The 18,257-nt window shown below is 38.7% G+C and overlaps 1 long non-coding RNA gene across 1 annotated transcript in view; it reads right to left on the reverse strand.

The window, feature by feature from the left end:
• Positions 1–318: 318 nt before the first annotated feature.
• LOC104667074 overlaps positions 319–18,257 on the reverse strand; it is a 51,674-nt gene continuing 33,735 nt past the window's right edge. Inside the window, exon 4 of the long non-coding RNA XR_748634.1 lies at positions 319–423. This is a non-coding gene — a long non-coding RNA (uncharacterized LOC104667074). The remainder of the gene's footprint in view (positions 424–18,257) is intronic.

Consider the following 18,257-nt stretch of genomic DNA (forward strand, 5'->3'; position numbering starts at 1 on the left):
GCCCCAAATTCTTGTAGCATATTGTGGGAATGGGGAATTAAAATAAGAGACTCTAGCCAGGTATGCACCTTCTCAAAGCTATGGAACATACGGGCTTAAAGAGATTGTTACAACTTCATTCCCCTGAGTTGGGTTGAACACATGGGTGCAAAGTCTCTGGAGCCTCTCAGGGTTCTTAGTTGTCTAGAAAGCATGTTCTTATTTGACCTTTACGAAGAACCCTTTTAGTTTTTGCCACCCCCATATCAAAGTAGTGCCACAAAAGTCAACTGTAGGAACACAATAAAGGAAGTTCGTATGGCTTCTCAAAGGAAATGGTAAATTAGAGCCCTCATTTATTTGTTGGTGAAATATTTCTTGAGTGCCTACAATGTTCCAGATGTTCTTGTTCACTGCCTTGGATGGGGACTCCGTAGTTCATGTCTAGTGGAGAGAAATGGAAATGTTCATAGTTAGTTACAATCTCTTAGATATTAGATATTGAGGTGTGCACAGAGAACTATGGGTGCTTAAGGGAGGATCCACCTACGTATGTGTTAGTGTGTGTATACATGTGTATTGCAAAGAATGTCAGTGATGGTTAGAGAAGATTCCTGTGAAATATAATACTATTAATGGAATTTTGAAAGAATGAGTGGGAGTTAGCCAGGGCAGTATAGTAGAAAGGGTATTTATGCTAGAAAAGAGCATTTGCAATGATAGAGAAATATAGGAGAACATGGCTCATCTGAGGAAGGTCAAGCAGCTTAGTCTGATTGGAGTTTAAGGTTTAGTGGGGAAGAGCGGAGACGTGTGAGGTTTGAGAGTTTTGCCAGATTTTGAAGGTTCTGTTAGGCCACGTAGGGGCTAATGGATGGACCATCACAGAGGTTTAAACAGGAGAATGCCATAATCAGATCTGATGTTAAGAAATATCACTTTTGTAAGGTAATGAATGAATCAAAAAGCAGCAGAATGATCAGCAATAGTAATAATTGAAAACACTTGGTAATGTTCAATGCCAGTCTTTTTCAGCCTGCTTTTTAGGCACTAACTCATGTAATCCTCACAACAATTTTATTCTTGAGTACTATTATTATCTGTGTCTTACAGATAAAGAAATAGAGACACAGAGCTATAAAGCAATTTTTCCAGGTTTACTCAGATAATGAATGGTAGAATAACAACTCAAATCTAGCAGGCTGGCTGTCCATGTTCTTACCATTACGTTAGACTCCCTTTCAATAACTACAGCATTTATTGAGAACTTTCACTATACCAGGCAGTGTTCTAAGCATGTTACAAGCAAAAGCTAATATGCTAGAACCACACCATGAAGTAAGTACTGTTAATATTAATATTCCCATTTTATAGATGATATAACTAAGGAGAGAGGTTAAATAATTTGTCTAATATTACTTACATAGTAAGTAGCAGAGGTTGAATTCAGACTTGGTAGTCTGAAATAAGAACCTGAGCTCTTCACCTCTGTATTGTATAGATGTGGGTAGACTATCTACGGGTGTGTTAAAATAATCAAGGCAGAAGTCATGGTGGCCTGAACTAACAGAGTGATAGTAGAAATAAGGGATATAAATCCAAGGTATATTAAGAAAGTAAATTTTAGGGAATCTTAAATGACTATTGGAAGAATAGTGGGGAGTGAAAGTAAGATATTAAAGATGACCTGAATGATGAAGCCTAACATGTAGGGTCCTGTATTATTGTCTATTGTTGCATAACAAATCAACCCCAAATTTAGCAGCTTAAAACAACAAATATTTATTACTTTGCAGTTTCCATGGGTCAGGAATCTGGGTTAGGCTTAGCTAAGTGCCTCTGTCTCAAGGTGTTTTATTATATTGCAGTCCAGTTGTCAACCATGTCTGTGGTCTCATCTGAAGGATTATCTTGCAGAGGACCCTCTTGCAGGCTCACTCACATGCATTTTGTCAGGCTTCTGTCCCTTGTCACATGGACCTCAGTATGATGGCTGGCTTCTCCAGAATGAGCAATCCAAGAGATAGAAGCCACAGTCCTTTTATAGGCTAATCTCAGAAGTGACATCATATCACATCTGTGGTATTCCAATTATTAGAAGGGAGTTTGTATTAGTCTATTTTCACACTGCTGATAAAGACATACCTGAGACTAGGAAGAAAAAAGATGTTTAATTGAACTTACAGTTCCACATGACTGGGGAGGCCTCAGAATCATGGCAGGAGGTGAAAGGCACTTCTTACATGGTGGTGGCAAGAGAAAATGAGAAAGATGCAAAAGTGGAAGCCCCTAATAAAACCATCAGATCTCATGGGACTTGATCACTACCACAAGAACAGTCTGGGGAAAACCGCCCCCATTATTCAAATTACCCCCAGCAGATCCTTCCTACAACATGTGGGAATTATAGAAGCACAATTTAAGATGAGATTTGGGTGGGGACACAGAGGCAAACTACATCAGAGTTAGTAAGTCCAGTTGACCCTCATGAAGAGGAGATTACTCAAGGACATGAATACTATAGAGATCAGTGGGATTCATCTTTAAGACCACCTATCAAAGTCTTTATTCCATGGCATCCTTTTCTTAGGACACCATAATATCCTGTTTGAAAACCACTTATTTAAATGATGGGCAGAGAAATCAGAGCTCAAAATGGAAACTGGGACATAAGAAACTACAGAGGCAAGAGAGAAGCCAGAAGGGGCTTCCAAAAACCACTAAAGTTTTGGGAAATAATGTCAAATACTATACTAATATCAGAAGCCACCCCTGAGAGTGTCATTGGTAATCTAGGCAGGGCAATTGCATTACTATAGGGGAGTGGAAGGAGATTACTGTGGATAGAAGAGTGAAGTTAAGGAGTAAAAATAGTGAGAACAGGTGACTTTTTCAAAAGAGTCCTGTTGTGATGAAAGAAGAGTGTGTGCTAAATAGAGGTGATCTGTGCTTAAAAGAGACTTTAAAAAGAAAGAGATGCAACATACAAAACCCTTTCTGATGATAAGGTGACTCTGTAGGATAACTAACAAAGAAGAAAAAAAAGCCATGTGGAATGTGATACTGCAGTCCTTCATCCCTTGGCCAAGGCCTCTGCTGTCACCTATGCAAGTTGCAGAGGAGCAAAACATGGAATCTATGCCATGGACTAATGTGAAGATAAAGATTTGAAAAGAAAGTCCAAAGGGAAACTCAGAAAAATGTTTTCTATCATTTTATTTCTGCTTCTGATAATATGTTAAAATTTCCTGATATGTTGTATTGCTGTGCTATAACACAGTGTTCATTCTGAACATTTGGATCTTTTACCCATGTTACATTTTTGTTAGGGAGATAATGCTCACGCTAATGCATCAAATGTAATTGTGATAGTGAAGTAAGTGCTAGGAAACACACATTTCTTTGAATCTTCTTCCAGTTCATGTATGTCCCCGCTTTTTAATCTTCTGCCCTAAAGGGTGTCTCTTGAGTTCTCTTAGTTAAATGTAGTATCACTGTGTTTCCCAGGGAGGCAGTTCTACTGTAGTGGTTAATGTCACAGGATCTGGAATTAGATCACCTGGCTTCAATTTCCAGCACTTACATTGATTATTACGTGACCTTGGGAGACTCTGTAACTGCTCTGTGCCTCAATTTTATCACTTGAAAAATGGTAAACACTTCACCACCTGCAAAATGATAAAATATTTCTTACTGGGATTGTTATGAACATGAATAAAGTACTAGCAATTGGAAAAATGCCTAGCATATGGGAAACTCTCAACAAATTTTAGGTTCCATCAGCATCATCATCATCATCGTCATCATCATCCTATTGCTCCCACCTGAAACCTTCATTATCATTGACCCTTTCCTTTTCAGCTTCATCCTTCCATGTCTTATTGACTATTCAGTCTGTGCTCCATTTGAAGTAGCCAGTATACTTGTGGGGTTTTTTTTTATTATTATACTTTAAGTTCTAGGGTACATGTGCACAATGTGCAGGCTTGTTACATATGTATACATGTGCCATGTTGGTGTGCTGCACCCATTAACTCGTCATTTACATTAGGTATATCTCCTAATGCTATCCCTCCCCACCCCTCCCCACAATAGGACCCAGTATGTGATGATCCCCTTCCTGTGTCCAAGTGATCTGATTGTTCACTTCCCACCTATGAGTGAGAACACGTGGTATTTGGTTTTCTGTTCTTGTGATAGTTTGCTGAGAATGATGGTTTCCAGCTGCATCCTTTTGTATGGCTGCATAGTATTCCATGGTGTATATGTGCCACATTTTCTTAATCCAGTCTGTCACTGATGGACATTTAGGTTGATTCCAAGTCTTTGCTATTGTGAATAGTGCCACGATAAACATATGTGTGCATGTGTCTTTATAGCAGCATGACTTATAATCCTTTGGGTATATCCCCAGTAATGGGATGGCTGGGTCAAATGCTATTTCAAGTTCTGGATCCTTGAGGAATCGTCACACTGTTTTCCACAATGGTTGAACTAGTTTACAGTCCCACCAACAGTGTAAAAGTGTTCCTATTTCTCCACATCCTCTCCAGCACCTGTTGTTTCCTGATTTTTTAATGATTGCTATTCTAACTGGTGTGAGATGGTATCTCATTGTGGTTTTGATTTGCATTTCTCTGATGGCGAGTGATGATTTTTTCATGTGTCTGTTGGCTGTATAAATGTCTTCTTTTGAGAAGTATCTGTTCACATCCTTTGCCCACTCTGGGTTTTTGTTTTTTTCTTGTAAATTTGGTTGAGTTCTTTATAGGTTCTGGATATTAGCCCTTTGTCAGATGAGTAGATTGCAAAAATTTTCTCCCATTCTGTAGGTTGCCAATTCACTCTGATGGTAGTTTCTTTTGCTGTGCAGAAGCTCTTTAGCTTAATTAGATCCCATTTGTTAATTTTGAGTTTCTTAGTCCTGAGTTCTAGTTTGATTGCACTGTGGTCTGAGAAACAGTTTGTTATAATTTCTGTTCCTTTACATTTGCTGAGGATTGCTTTACTTCCAACTAAGTGGTCAGTTTTGGAGTAAGTGCTATGTGGTGCTGAGAAGATCTGTTGATTTGGAGTGGAGAATTCTGTAGACGTCTATTAGGTCCACTTGGTGCAGAGTTGAATTCAATTCCTGGATATCCTTGTTAACTTTTTGTCTCGTTGATCTGTCTAATGTTGACAGTGGGGTATTAAAGTCTCCATTATTTTTGTATGGGAGTCTAAGTCTCTTTTTAAGTCTCTAGGGACTTGCTTTATGAATCTGGGTGCTCCTGTATTGGGTACATATATATTTAGGATAGTTAATTCTTCCTGATGAATTGATCCCTTTACCATTATGTAATGGCCTTCTTTGTCTCCTTTGATCTTTGATGGTTTAAAGCCTGTTTTATCAGAGACTAGGATTGCAACCCCTGCTTTTTTTATTTTCCATTTGCTTGGTAGATTTTCCTCCATCCCTTTATTTTGAGCCTACATGTGTCTGTGCATGTGAGATGGGTCTCCTGAATACAGCAAAGTGATGGGTCTTGACTCTTTATCCAATTTGCCAGTCTGTGTCTTTTAATTGGACCATTTAGTCCATTTACATTTAAGGTCAATATTGTTATGTGTGAACTTGATCCTGTCATTATGATATTAGCTGGTTATTTTGCTCGCTAGTTGATGCAGTTTCTTCCTAGCATCGATGAACTTTACATTTTGACATGTTTTTGCAATGGCTGGTCCCGGTTGTTCCTTTCCATGTTTAGTGCCTCCTTCAGGATCTCTTGTAGGGCAGGCCTGGTGGTGACAAAAATCTCTAAGCATTTGCTTGTCTGTAAATGATTTTATTTCTCTTTTACTTATGAAACATAGTTTGGCTGGATATGAAATTCTGGGTTTAAAATTCTTTTCTTTAAGAATGTTGAATATTGGCCTCTTCTGTCTTGGAGAGTTTCTGCTGAGAGATCTGCTGTTAGTCTGATGGGCTTCCCTTTGTGTGTAACCCGACCTTTCTCTCTGGCTGCCCTTAAAATTTTTTCCTTCATTTCAACTGTGGTGAATCTGACAGTTACGTGTCTTGGAGTTGCTCTTCTCGAGGAGTATCTTTGTGGTGTTCTCTGTATTTCCTGAATTTGAATGTTGGCCTGCCTTACTAGGTTGGGGAAGTTCTCCTGGATGATGTCCTGCAGAGTGTTTTCCAACTTGGTTCCATTCTTCCTGTCACTTTCAGGCACACCAATCAGATGTAGATTTGGTCGTTTCACATAATCCCATATTTCTTGGAGGCTTTGTTCATTTCTTTTTACTCTTTTTTCTCTGCACTTCTCTTCTTGCTTCATTTCATTCATTTGATCTTCAATCGCTGATACTCTTTCTTCCAGTTGATCGAGTCAGTTACTGAAGCTTGTGCATTTGTAATGTAATTCTCATGTTATGGTTTTCATCTCTATCAGTTCTTTTAAGGTCTTCTCTGCATTGATTATTCTAGTTATCCATTCATCCATTCTTTTTTCAAGGTTTTTAGTTTCTTTACGCTGGTTACGTAGTTCCTCCTTTAGCTCTGAGAAGTTTGATCAACTGAAGCCTTCCTCTCTCAACTCGTCAAAGTCATTCTCCGTCCAGCTTTGTTCCATTGCTGGTGATGAAATGCATTCCTTTGGAGGGGAAGATGCACTCTGATTTTTTGAATTTAGTGTGGGTGTCCTTTCTGTTTGTTTGTTTTCCTTCTAACAGTCAGGACCCTCAGCTGTCAGTCTGTTGGAATTTGCTTGAGGTCCACTCCAGACCCTGTTTGCCTGGGTATCAGCAGCGGAGGCTGCAGAAGGTAGAATATTGCTGAACAGCGAGTGTTGCTGTCTGATTCTTGCTCTGGAAGCCTCGTCTCATGGGTGTACCCCGCCGTGTGAGGTGTGAGGTGTTGGTCTGCACCTAGTGGGGGATATCTCCCAGTTAGGCTACTCAGGGGTCAGGTACCCACTTGAGCAGGCAGTCTGTCCGTTCTCAGATCTCAACCTCTGTGCTGGGAGATCCACTGCTCTCTTCGAAACTGTCAGACAGGGGCAATTACCTCTGCTGAGGTTTCTGCTGCTTTTTGTTTAGCAATGCCCTGTCCCCAGAGGAGGAGTCTACAGAGGCAGGCTGGCCTCCTTAAGCTGTGGTGGGCTCCACCCAATTCGAACTTCCAGGCGGCTTTTTTTACCTACTTAAGCCTCAGCAATGGCGGGTGCCCCTCCCCCAGCCTCGCTGCCACCTTGCAGTTAGATCTCAGACTGCTGTGCTAGCAATGAGGGAGGCTCCGTGGGCGTGGGACCCTCTGTGCCAGGTGTGGTATATAATCTCCTGGTGTGCCATTTGCTAAGACCCTTGGTAAAGCGCAGTATTAGGGTGGAGTTACCCGATTTTCCAGGTGTTGTCTCAATTTCCTTTGGCTAGGAAAAGGAATTCCCTTCCCCCTTGCACTTCCCAGGTGAGGCAATGCCTCACCCTGCTTCAGCTCTCGCTGGTCGAGCTGCACCCATGGACCAGCACCAACTGTCCGACATGCCCCAGTGAGATGAACCCGGTACCTCAGTTGAAAATGCAGAAATCACCTGTCTTCTGTGTTGCTCACACTGGGAGCTGGAGGCTGGAGCTGTTCCTATTCCTACTTGTCTTTACCGGGAAATTTTATTAGAGATATTAGACACAAAATTTGCCTGATTGAAGTTGTAACAATTAGGTTATTCCACCACTGGCCTCAAATATGGTAAAGGACATTGATTACTCTATTGAGTTAATTAGTGTTTCCCTAAAACTTATGACCACTTGGAACCTCAGAACTGAGAATGTGATCTTATTTGTAAATTGGGTCTTTGCAGTTGGAATTAGTTAAGATGAATCCATACTGAAATAAGGTAAGCCCCAATCCAATGACCGGTGTCCTGATAAGAGAAAACAGATATACAGAGACAGTAGCAGAAGGAAGATAGCCATGTGAAGAAGAAGACAGGAATTTGAGCAATTCAACTACAAGCCAAGGAATGCTAGGAATTGCCATCTAGAAAGAGGAAAGAAAGAATGCTTGTCTATAACCTTCAGAGATATGGCCCTGCCAACACCTTGCTTTTGGAATTATGGTCTTCCGAACAGCAGAAGACAAATTCCTGTTGCTTATAGTCAACCAGTTTGTAGTAATTTGTTGCAGCATGAGTGGGAAACTAATATAGTTACTAATAGACTTTCACAAAGTACTTAGCACAGCACACAGTGACTCCCATGATCTGACCTTTTGTGCTTTGACCAGACTATGTTTAGGCTTCTTGTTCATCATTTATGCTGTTTTCTCAGTTCTGTGCATCTGCACTACCGTCCTACTCCATGTATGAAGCTGCTACTCCTACTTCAAGGCTCTAATGAGGCCTGAATCATCCTAATCAGAATTATTTCTTCACTCTGTCTTTTATAGTATGTTGCTGCTACCTCTATCATATGTCTTGTGTCTTTTTGCTTTGTGTTATAGATATTTGTTTAGCTATCTGTCTCTCCAGTCTGAAGTTCTTTACATCAGGATCTGTGTCTTTTAAAGATTCTCTGTATCAGTAATGAGTGCAGTGATTGGTTTACTAGAGTTCATAACATGTTTGTTAAATAAATGAGTGTGTGAGAGACTGAATCAAACTGGTGAATACCTAATACTCATGACTAGGTTAGTAGATAGGTCTACCTTCTCTCTCTATCAATCAATAGCAGTGAATCTAAAAAGCTCACCATTAGAGATTCATTATTTCATATTATTGTGGACTAATTATCTCTTGAGAAGCCACAGGTCTGGAAAGAATAACTGTTAAATTCAGGATATTTTCCTGAGAATACATTTATCAACTCAGAGACAAAGAGAAAATGAAAGAACTGGGTCACAAGGAAAAAAAGGAAGGCAAAATGAGCTTTGAAATGAACCTCTGTGCAAGGCTTGGACACAACTCAGGAGCAAAAAAAGGGCCTCCAATTTGATTTTATTTTAAAATCACATTTTAATGTGGAAGGCAGGCAACGATGCTTAGTCATTGCATAATTGTTGCTATTTGACAAGTAGCCCTTTTGTGTATATCCTATTGCGGGGAGAGGAGAGGAGGTGGATATATGAATGAATGATAACAGAAAAAGGGTTTGTAGGCTTCCAGGTTCAGGTCTACTGCTTCTGTCCGTATTCTAGTTGTGGCTTCCGTCTGTATTTTACGTCCTCCAAGGAAACCATTTATTACAGCAGCCATATTCTGTAAAATCAATTATTTCCCCAAGTCCTGTTTATCCTAATTTCACCTCCTGTTTTGTGGGAAGGACCTCTCTGGCTAGATACTGCAGTTATTTGTGTTTGCTGAGGCAGAGAGAGTGCTTCTGCAGCTGACTAGAAGTGGTGGGACTCTCTCTTCTCCATGAGGTAATGCAGTAGCAGGCCTTCTGTAGAGGCTCTGTGACTAAAAAAGCAGTTTGTCTGGAAACCTCAAGAGAGTACTTGGAGAACTTGGGGTATTAGCCATTATGTCTGGACCCCTCAGGCAGTACTTGGAATTCATCCTTCCCAAATATGTCTACCAATATACTTCCTGGGACATGGTGCAAATTTATTCACATGCCCATTTTCAGGCTTATTTCAAAATCTTTTTAAATTATTTATGTTTTAATTATACTTTATTACTTTTTAACTAAAAATGTCATTTCCCTTGGGTGAAGAACCCAATGCAATATGAGAAATTTCAAAGAAGCTTAAAAAAAATACAAAAAAAAAAACCTGCATTGGGGACAGCATTTTAAGAAAGGCAAAGCATGCTATTTAGGACCTGCTCTAATCTGTGAGATAAAATGCCACACAGTAATTTGTGCTTCACTGGAGCTCAGAGATCAAGTTTGAAGCTGTCACAAAAGGTACTTTTTTGGGGAAAAAAAAAAAAGATTTCTAGGAGCTTTTCTTGATCAATTAATTTCTGGCAATATCCATCCAGCAGTTTGTTGTTGTTGTTGAAAAAAAAAAACAAAACAAAACAGCTTTTATTCTTTTCCTCTGGTATTGTGATTAAATCCAAATGATGTTTTAGCAGATCTTTACTCCCACAACTTCAGAGCTATCATTACAACTACAGTGATTTTATGAAGGGAAGGAAATTCTACCAGTGCCTGTAGCATCAGTCAAAATAAGTTATTTCAAAGGGAAGCAGTGTCTTCAGTGGCTTAACAAGTTCAGTGAATCAGAAATTTTTCCCCTTGTTTCTGGCTGAAATCTCATTTTTGGTCAAATATTCCCCCCTGACCTCTGCCATAAAAAAGGAGGTTCTTATTGCCAGGTTTTTAGCAGGGGAAATGATCTTTTGCAAGAAGTTGTGGAGCTCTGGTTCAGAAGATCTAGCTGAGAGACTTTTCCCCCTCAGCTCCAAAAATATATTCACTCTGTGATCTCTGGCTTTTGTCTTTGATGTGAAATTTTTGAGGTTTTCTTATAGGTAATTCTTCATATTAATTCTCTGTGGGCAAAACATAACTTTGAGTTGATGTTAATTTGGGTGGTAAGGTGTTATGAATGTTTTTCACTGGTGTGGTTCTTTAAAGACTTCTGTAAAAAGTTTGATCATTGGCCGGACGTGGTGGCACATGCCTGTAATCCCAGAACTTTGGGGGGCCGAGGTGGGTGGATCACCTGAGGTCAGGAGTCCAGCCTGACCAACATGGAGAAACCCCATCTCTACTAAATAGAAAAAATTTGCTGGGTGTGGTGGTGCATGTAATCCCAGCTACTTGGGAGGCTGAGGCAGGAGAATCTCTTGAACCCGGAAACAGAGTTTGCAGTGAGCTGAGATCACGCCATTGCACTCCAGCCTGGGCCATAAGAGCAAAACTCAGTCTAAACAAAAAAAAAAAAAAAAAAAAAAAAAAAAAAAAAAAAAAAAAAAAAAGAAGTGATCATTAGCAAACACCTGGTATAGTTGTAAAGCTAATCTACTAGGTCCAGGGAATGACCAAGAGACATTAGCTCCCATGTCTGTCACTCACTGATTACCTCACTGAGGATGGCCTTGGAAAAGACCTTCATTCCTTAGAACTTTGTTAAATTATTTTGTAAAGTGCTGAAATTGGACCAAAAGTGATTTCCCTAATTGCTCTTTGGAACACTGTGATCATTGACATCCTAACACGTGCTCTGCACAACACACAAATACTAAAATAAAGCAAAGCAAAAAATTCTCATAGTCAAACAGGTGTGATGAATGTTTCCTAATACATTCCTCTCTTGAAGACTTATGTTTCCTATTAGCATTTTGAAGCCTTATAGATTTACATAGTAAAGAAACTTGTGTAAATCTGTATTCTTCAAACTTAACTGACCATTGTATAAGTCAGTATAGACTAGGCTATGCTGAAATAAAAAAACACATGAAAATCTCATCAGATTAAAATAAGAAAGTTTCCCCCTACCCATTATATGTCTAACATAGTTTAACTACCATGGAGAAGAGCTCTTTTTTTCATAGCTACTTAGGGATACCAGCTGGTGGAGTAGACACCATAATGAAACTTGCAGGTCATTTTGCTAGTAAGAAAAGAAGTTTAAGGGAGTCTCAAACCCGTCTTTAAAGGTTACCTCCCGAATATGATGCATCTCATTTCCACACACAACTCTTTGGTCAGAACTAGTCACATGACTGTGGTCTACTAAGAGGGAGAAAGATAGGAAGAGCCTAGAGGACAGACAAATTGGATGGCGATGAACAGGACTAATGACTACAACTGTGGAACTCTTTATTATTGTAAAAGCTATAATTAGCTTGTAGAATTACATTCTGGAAAACTTCAGCAGATGAGTTTCCAGCCCTTCCAGCTCTGAAAGTCTGCAATTTTATGATTCAATTACACAAAACATTTCCCCCTTTGTAAGTTAGTGTGTGTGCTTCTTCAGGAGAAACCAGTTTTTCTTATTTTGAAAAATTGTGGTAAAATATGTATAACATAAATGAACACACCTTATTTTATAAGCTAAAGTGTTATATCAGATGAACCTTTGAATTGACTAAAAGAACTTTTAGGAGAGCTGGTTCATGTCAAAGCATATCTTCACACCAGTCACTGCACAGAAACCACTTATGTTTTATGTCCAATTGCATACTTTTAGATTAACAGAGAAAAATGAGGGTTGTGTGAGACTAAATCCCATTGAAGACCAGAATCTATGCAATTATCTCTTGGGTGGATTCAGGGACAATTTGTGAGCCTTTGCTTGGGGCCTCTCTTCTATCCACTTTCTGTTGCCTGTTAAATTTCCAAATATAAGAGGAAAATGATTTTAAGTTAAGTTTCCAAATATATGAGGAAATATAAGAGGAAATGATTTTAAGTTTCCAAATATAAGAGGAAAAATGATTCACCTGCTAGAAACGTAATATATATGTATTAGGCAAACTGGCATCCTCTACATTTAAGCTATGTGATTACATATGTATGTGTGTGTGTGTATATATATAGTTGACTATATATATTTAATTAATCTGAAGCCCCCTTCCCAGATCTCCCCACAAAAATGTCTCAGGTGCTGGGAATACAAATAGGTAATGTCCTCACCATCCTTTCTCCCTGTTATTCACCTACCTCTTGTGACTTTTATTTTTGAGCCATAAAATATCTTCATTTTCTAAAGAAATAGGAAAACTGCAGTCTTGCAGAAATGAAAAGCTTGTGTTTAGCATGGTTTAATTTTTTTAGTGTGGGGATACAATTTTTCATGTTTGGGTGAGCTGCTGGTTTGTCTCCAATAAGAGAAGTTCAATTTATCTACAGTTCATTCTGAACAACTGCCTAGTGGGGACCTCGGTGGCCAGGGCAGTATTTAATTTGTCCCAGAACAGCCTGAGGCTATGATAAATTCCCAACCTTCTACCTCTCTCCCCTTAATACACATGTGATTTGTTGACGTGTTTATATAACATTCTGGGAGTAGAGGCTGATTTATAAACATTTTGTAATGCAAAATAGATTTGAGCACAGCACTGTGCAAGTCATGGTTTGTGAATTGCTAATAGGCTGCGAGTTTGGCTTAAATATACATCACATCCCGAGACATTAATCATTTCCTAGAGCTGAGTGAACACAAGGCTTGTCCTTCTGGGACACAAGATGCCTATTTTGAAGAAAGGAATTATAATAAGGAGCACATAGGCATTCTAGACCTTGAAGCTCTTAGCAGCAGCATGTCTTTTGTTTCATTTTTGAATGAAAAGCATTTGAAAGAAGAAGCTCGTGGTAGATTCAGTCCGACTTTTTTTTTTTTTTAAAAAGGATAAATACAGTGATTTTACATTTATGTGAAATATCCAATTGTTTGGCTATTTGTTGATTCCCAAATATTTGGTCCTTGAACAACATAATGAAAAACTCCTCTTCTATGTAAAATCTCTCCAAGGCTGAGCCCATCATGAAAAATTAATGGATTTATGAGTGGGAGAAAATGGAATCTTTTTTTTTTCTTTTCTCTTTGTGTTTTGTTGTTACATACTGCTAAAACACTGATGCTTTTTCTTGGTCTATGTTTCAAATATACCAGATTTTTAAAAAATTTCTGTTATATTAAAATACATTTGGCATTCTTGAAGATGCCATATTTACATTTGCAACACCTTTAAAGTGCTTTCTCATATATCCTTTAGTGATCTGTTCAGAAGCATGTGAAAAATCTTATGCATCCTGGTATCCTCTGCATTTTAAAGATGCGATAACAGATTTAGAGTTTAAATTACTAGTCAAGGGTATTTAGCTAGGAAGTGGTGGAACTGGGATAGAAAATCAGATATTTGCAGTACTAGTTTAGGGCCCTCCCTGATTGTGGTAATTGTTAATGCAATTATTTTCTTGGTTATATATTTTAGAATTTTTTGAATAAAGTGATTCCTCAGGCTTTAAAACTAGTAATGATCTCTCCAATAAAAGTATGTTGCAAAAAATGAAAGTACATTACTAAAATTAAAAAAAAAAGTTATAGAGTATACAATGTATTAAATATAGAGAATTTAAGAACTTTTGAATTTCCCTTTGGTGTCTTTGTTCCAAGGTCCAATGTTCTGGCTAGTTGAGGCCTGACCCAGGGGTGGGAATATTCAGAATTTCTCTATGAAAATCTGTTTTGGGGAACACTTACCTAGCATGCTAGTTGTTTTCTTCCATATGAAGGGAACTAACTCAGTGAATCTGCAGACCTTAGTCTATCTCTTGGGGGACACATCAGGCTATAGCAGGCCCCCATTTCTTCCTTCATCCATTCTTTTAATACATTAATTCATTTGTTCATTGTCCTCCTTCCCTCCCTTATTCCTTCCCATTCTTTCTTTATTCCCTTCTTTCCCTCTCCCCTCCCACTTCTTCTATTTATTCTATTAACATCTTTCTGACATTTTTCTTGCGTGTTGGGTTACTTCAATCTAGAGAAGGAGGAGGAGTGACTTATCTGCTTAGTACATTTGAAAAGAGTGAACAGGGTATAGGCGTGCTCAGCTCTCCTACTTTCATCTAGTTTTTGAAATAATCTTCCTGCTCTGCTCCTCCAAGGCTAGGCTCTTCACCTGTGAGGGACAGGAAGGGGGGGCTTATCCTAGTTCCCTGAGGCTGAGATTAGATTGGTAAGTCTGCCTAATTCCCAGATACACACATCAACTGGCCCTCCTCAGCTTTTATCTGTCAAAATGAGATATATGGGCAACCACCTGTCACTCCTTGGCCTTATTTTTTTAATTTGTTCAAATCCTGGGGAAATTACAGACGTGCCATTTATTGAGCAGGCTTAAAAATGTTAATAGCTGTAAACCCGGCATTTGGATATCTTGTGAGCTATATATTCATTTTTAACTTTGGAGCATTTTCTAGACAAATGTATTTCAAAAGCCTGCAATATAGGTAGTAATAATAATAATTGCAGCTGACATCGATACTGTGGTAAATACTTTACTTGTTTTATCTCATTGAATCTTCATTATACTAGTTTTGATGAATCATGTATTATCTTCAGCTTTCAGATAAAACAACTGAGATTTGAGTCTTGTATCTTCTCTGAATTAAAATATTTCCCTTTATTGATAAAGGAGCATAAAAATGGTACTGTCTAAAGCAGAAAAGGATAATTGAATGGGGAAGGATTCTATGCTGTGACCTCAGGATTGAAACTCTCATTGCAAAAAATATAACTGAGAAAATTATTGCAGTGAAAGATATCTGACCTAACTGACTCCATCTTCCTTCTAACCTCCAAGCTATCCTCATTCATTCCTGCCTATAGGCCAAACTGACTTTGGAAGGAACTTAGTTTTAATAGTTTAACTTTGAAACAAAGATAGTAACTGCCCTTTGCCAAAACAAACCCCCTGCCTGCCTAGGGACTAGACTGCCTGTGTAGGACTAACAGAATAGCTACAAGATTAGAAATTATGGTTTAGGAGTCATGGAGCTGAAGGCTGCAAGATTCTGAGCTTCCTCAAATTGTTCCTCAGGATAGCATCGCTATTATAAAACCTAAGATCAGTGCTTGAGATATTTTGCACACCCCGCACTTAGTGGATCAGCTGGCACCAACCAAATCAATAAACAGGCTCTTCTGTTCTTGCCACCACCTAGGAACTGACTCAGTGCAGGAGGATAGCTTCCACTCCCTATGATTTCATCTTTGATATGACCAATTAGCACTCCCCACTTTCCAACCCCCTACCCACCAAATTGTACTTAACTCCATCCCCAAATTTTCGGAGAGATTGATTTGAGTAATAACTCCATCTCCCACGTGCTGTGGCCAGCCTCATGTCAGTTAAACTCTTTCTTTACTGAAATGCTGTGGTCTTTACTTGTGCAGCAGGCAGGAAGAACCTATTGGGCAGTTACAAGTTCCCACTTTAGAAATAAATAACTTATTCCCCAGGCTGTTGTCAAGCTCTGGCTGTCACCCTTCAGCTGTTAACCCTCTTGGGGACAGGCAGCAGGCAGTAGGCAGTAGTTTGCTCATTCATACTTGCTCTAGACAATGGAGGCCCATTGAAAGCTTTTGCACAAAACTTGTTTGTTCTCCATGACACCGCAGGGCATTTTGCCTACACCATTATTTCTCTTCTTTTACTTTCAGGCCTTCCTTTCATTCATTATTTCTGCTGTAACAAAATACCTGACATGGGGTAATATATAAACAACAGAAATTTATTTCTTACACTTCTGGAGATGGGGAAGTCTATAATCAAAGTGCCAGCACCTTGAGATTCTAATAGAGTCAAGTTTCTCTGCTTCTAAGATGTTACTTTGTTGCTGCATCTTCTGGAGATTAAACACTGTGTCCTTACATGGCAAAAAAAAAAAAAAAAAAAAAAAAAAAAAAAAGCTGAACCCACTCTCTCTAGGCTTTTGTAAGGAACCTAGTTCCATCCATGAAGGCTTCCCCCTCCTGACTTAATCATCTCTTAAAGGCCTCTCCTCTTAATGCTATCACATTGGCCATTACATTTTATCACATGAATTTTGGGGGACAAATCAGATCATAGCAGGCCCCAGTTTCTCCCGTCATCCGTTTTTTTATACATTCATTCATTTGTTCATTGTCCTCTTTCCTTCCTTTCTGCCCTTCCATTCTTTACTTCCTTCCCTTCCCTCTCTCTCCCCTCCCATTTCTTCTACATATCCTATTAACATCTTTCTGACATTTTTCTTGCCCGTTACTGAAGCCTTGATCTGGATCATTGGCTCTTCCCCCTTCTGCTTTGACTGTCTCAACAACTGCAATTTTGTCTCCTGGTAAATTAAACTCAAGTAATTGCTGGCAGAAAAGCAGCTCTTAAATGACCGTGTAAGTTATTTCTCACTGGGGCTCTTTTCCCCCCTCACGTTTATGAGATAATTGGAAATAAATCTGTGAGCATTACAAAAAGGGAGTGAAAAGATACTAAGATAATTTTATACCAGAATCCATTAGAATCTCTTAGAACTTTTAACTTCTGTACCTGAATATGTGGCTAAATTTCTTCACTACTGCTTATATGTTAAATAATAGTCTTCTGGGATAGATGTTTGAGAATGAAGTATAAGCCATATAGAAAAATGTTGTAGACTCAGATTTAACTGTCACAATACATTGTAATTCATAAACAGTAAATATTTAATTACTTGACATTGTCAGAAAATGATATATTCTGCTTAATCAAAAATGCTGTTTACTAAAGCATGCTAAATACTCTAGATATACATTATCAATTTCAAAGACAAATATTAAACTTTTTACTGAAGTAAATAAATTTTTTGATTATTCAAAATGTTTTATCTCTAGATTCAGACTGGTTGGTTTAGGAGCCCAGCACTATTGCATCTTGGAGTGAATATCAAACTTTCTAAGCTTCGTGTATCTCATCTACAAAATGGGGAATATGATAATTTCTAACCTCATGGAATTATGGTACAAACTAAATAGAAATAATTTACATCACATACTTGGAATGGCTTCAGAGCATATAATAGGTGTGGTGAATTTCAAAGTGGAGCTTAGTTCGCATTCCATTGACAGCTGCTACACTTAGTGATTTACTTCCAATGAATAGGCTATGGAAGTTTTCATGATATGCCATTTCCTGTGCTAGTCATTTCCTGTGTCCTGGTTGCTCTCTTGGGTCATTTGCTCCAGGGAGAAACCAACTGTACGTAACTAGGGCACTTAGCTGCTGAATTGGGAGGCACATGTGGTGAGGAACTAAGGTCTTCAGTAAATAACCAGCAATGAATTGAATCCTGCCAACAACCATGTGAACGAGTTTATAAGCAGACCCTACAGATTTCACATGACTAAACTGTCATCATCTTGACGGCAACCTCATGAGAAACCCAGCGCTAGAACTACCCAGTTCTGGGCTCATAACCCTCAAAAACTGTGAGAGATAATACGTATTTGCAGCTTTATGTCTGGGCATTGTTTGTTATACAGCAGCAGATGATGATTAATGTAATAAGCACTTAAGATTTGTTAGTCATTATTATTATTCCTTCACTCTCAGTAGTTGTTTTGAGGCACCTGAGCACACCCATCTTTTAATTCGAGTTCCATAAAGCTCCAGTTGGTTAAAGCTGGACAAATCCTTTTGTGTAAGTGCTTTGACCGGATTTTGAGGTGATTTCTAAATTTAGAACTAGCTATGAGTTAAATGCTCTTACTGTATAAAGAACAGCTTGATAACTTTACTTTCTAGAGCAGGACGATAATTTTAAAGAAATTGACAAAAGATACTACTGCTCAAGTTTCACCGATGTCCAAAATAAAGAGGTGAACA

This window comes from Rhinopithecus roxellana, chromosome 15 (genome assembly GCF_007565055.1).
Source record: "Rhinopithecus roxellana isolate Shanxi Qingling chromosome 15, ASM756505v1, whole genome shotgun sequence".
Taxonomy (NCBI): domain Eukaryota; kingdom Metazoa; phylum Chordata; class Mammalia; order Primates; family Cercopithecidae; genus Rhinopithecus; species Rhinopithecus roxellana.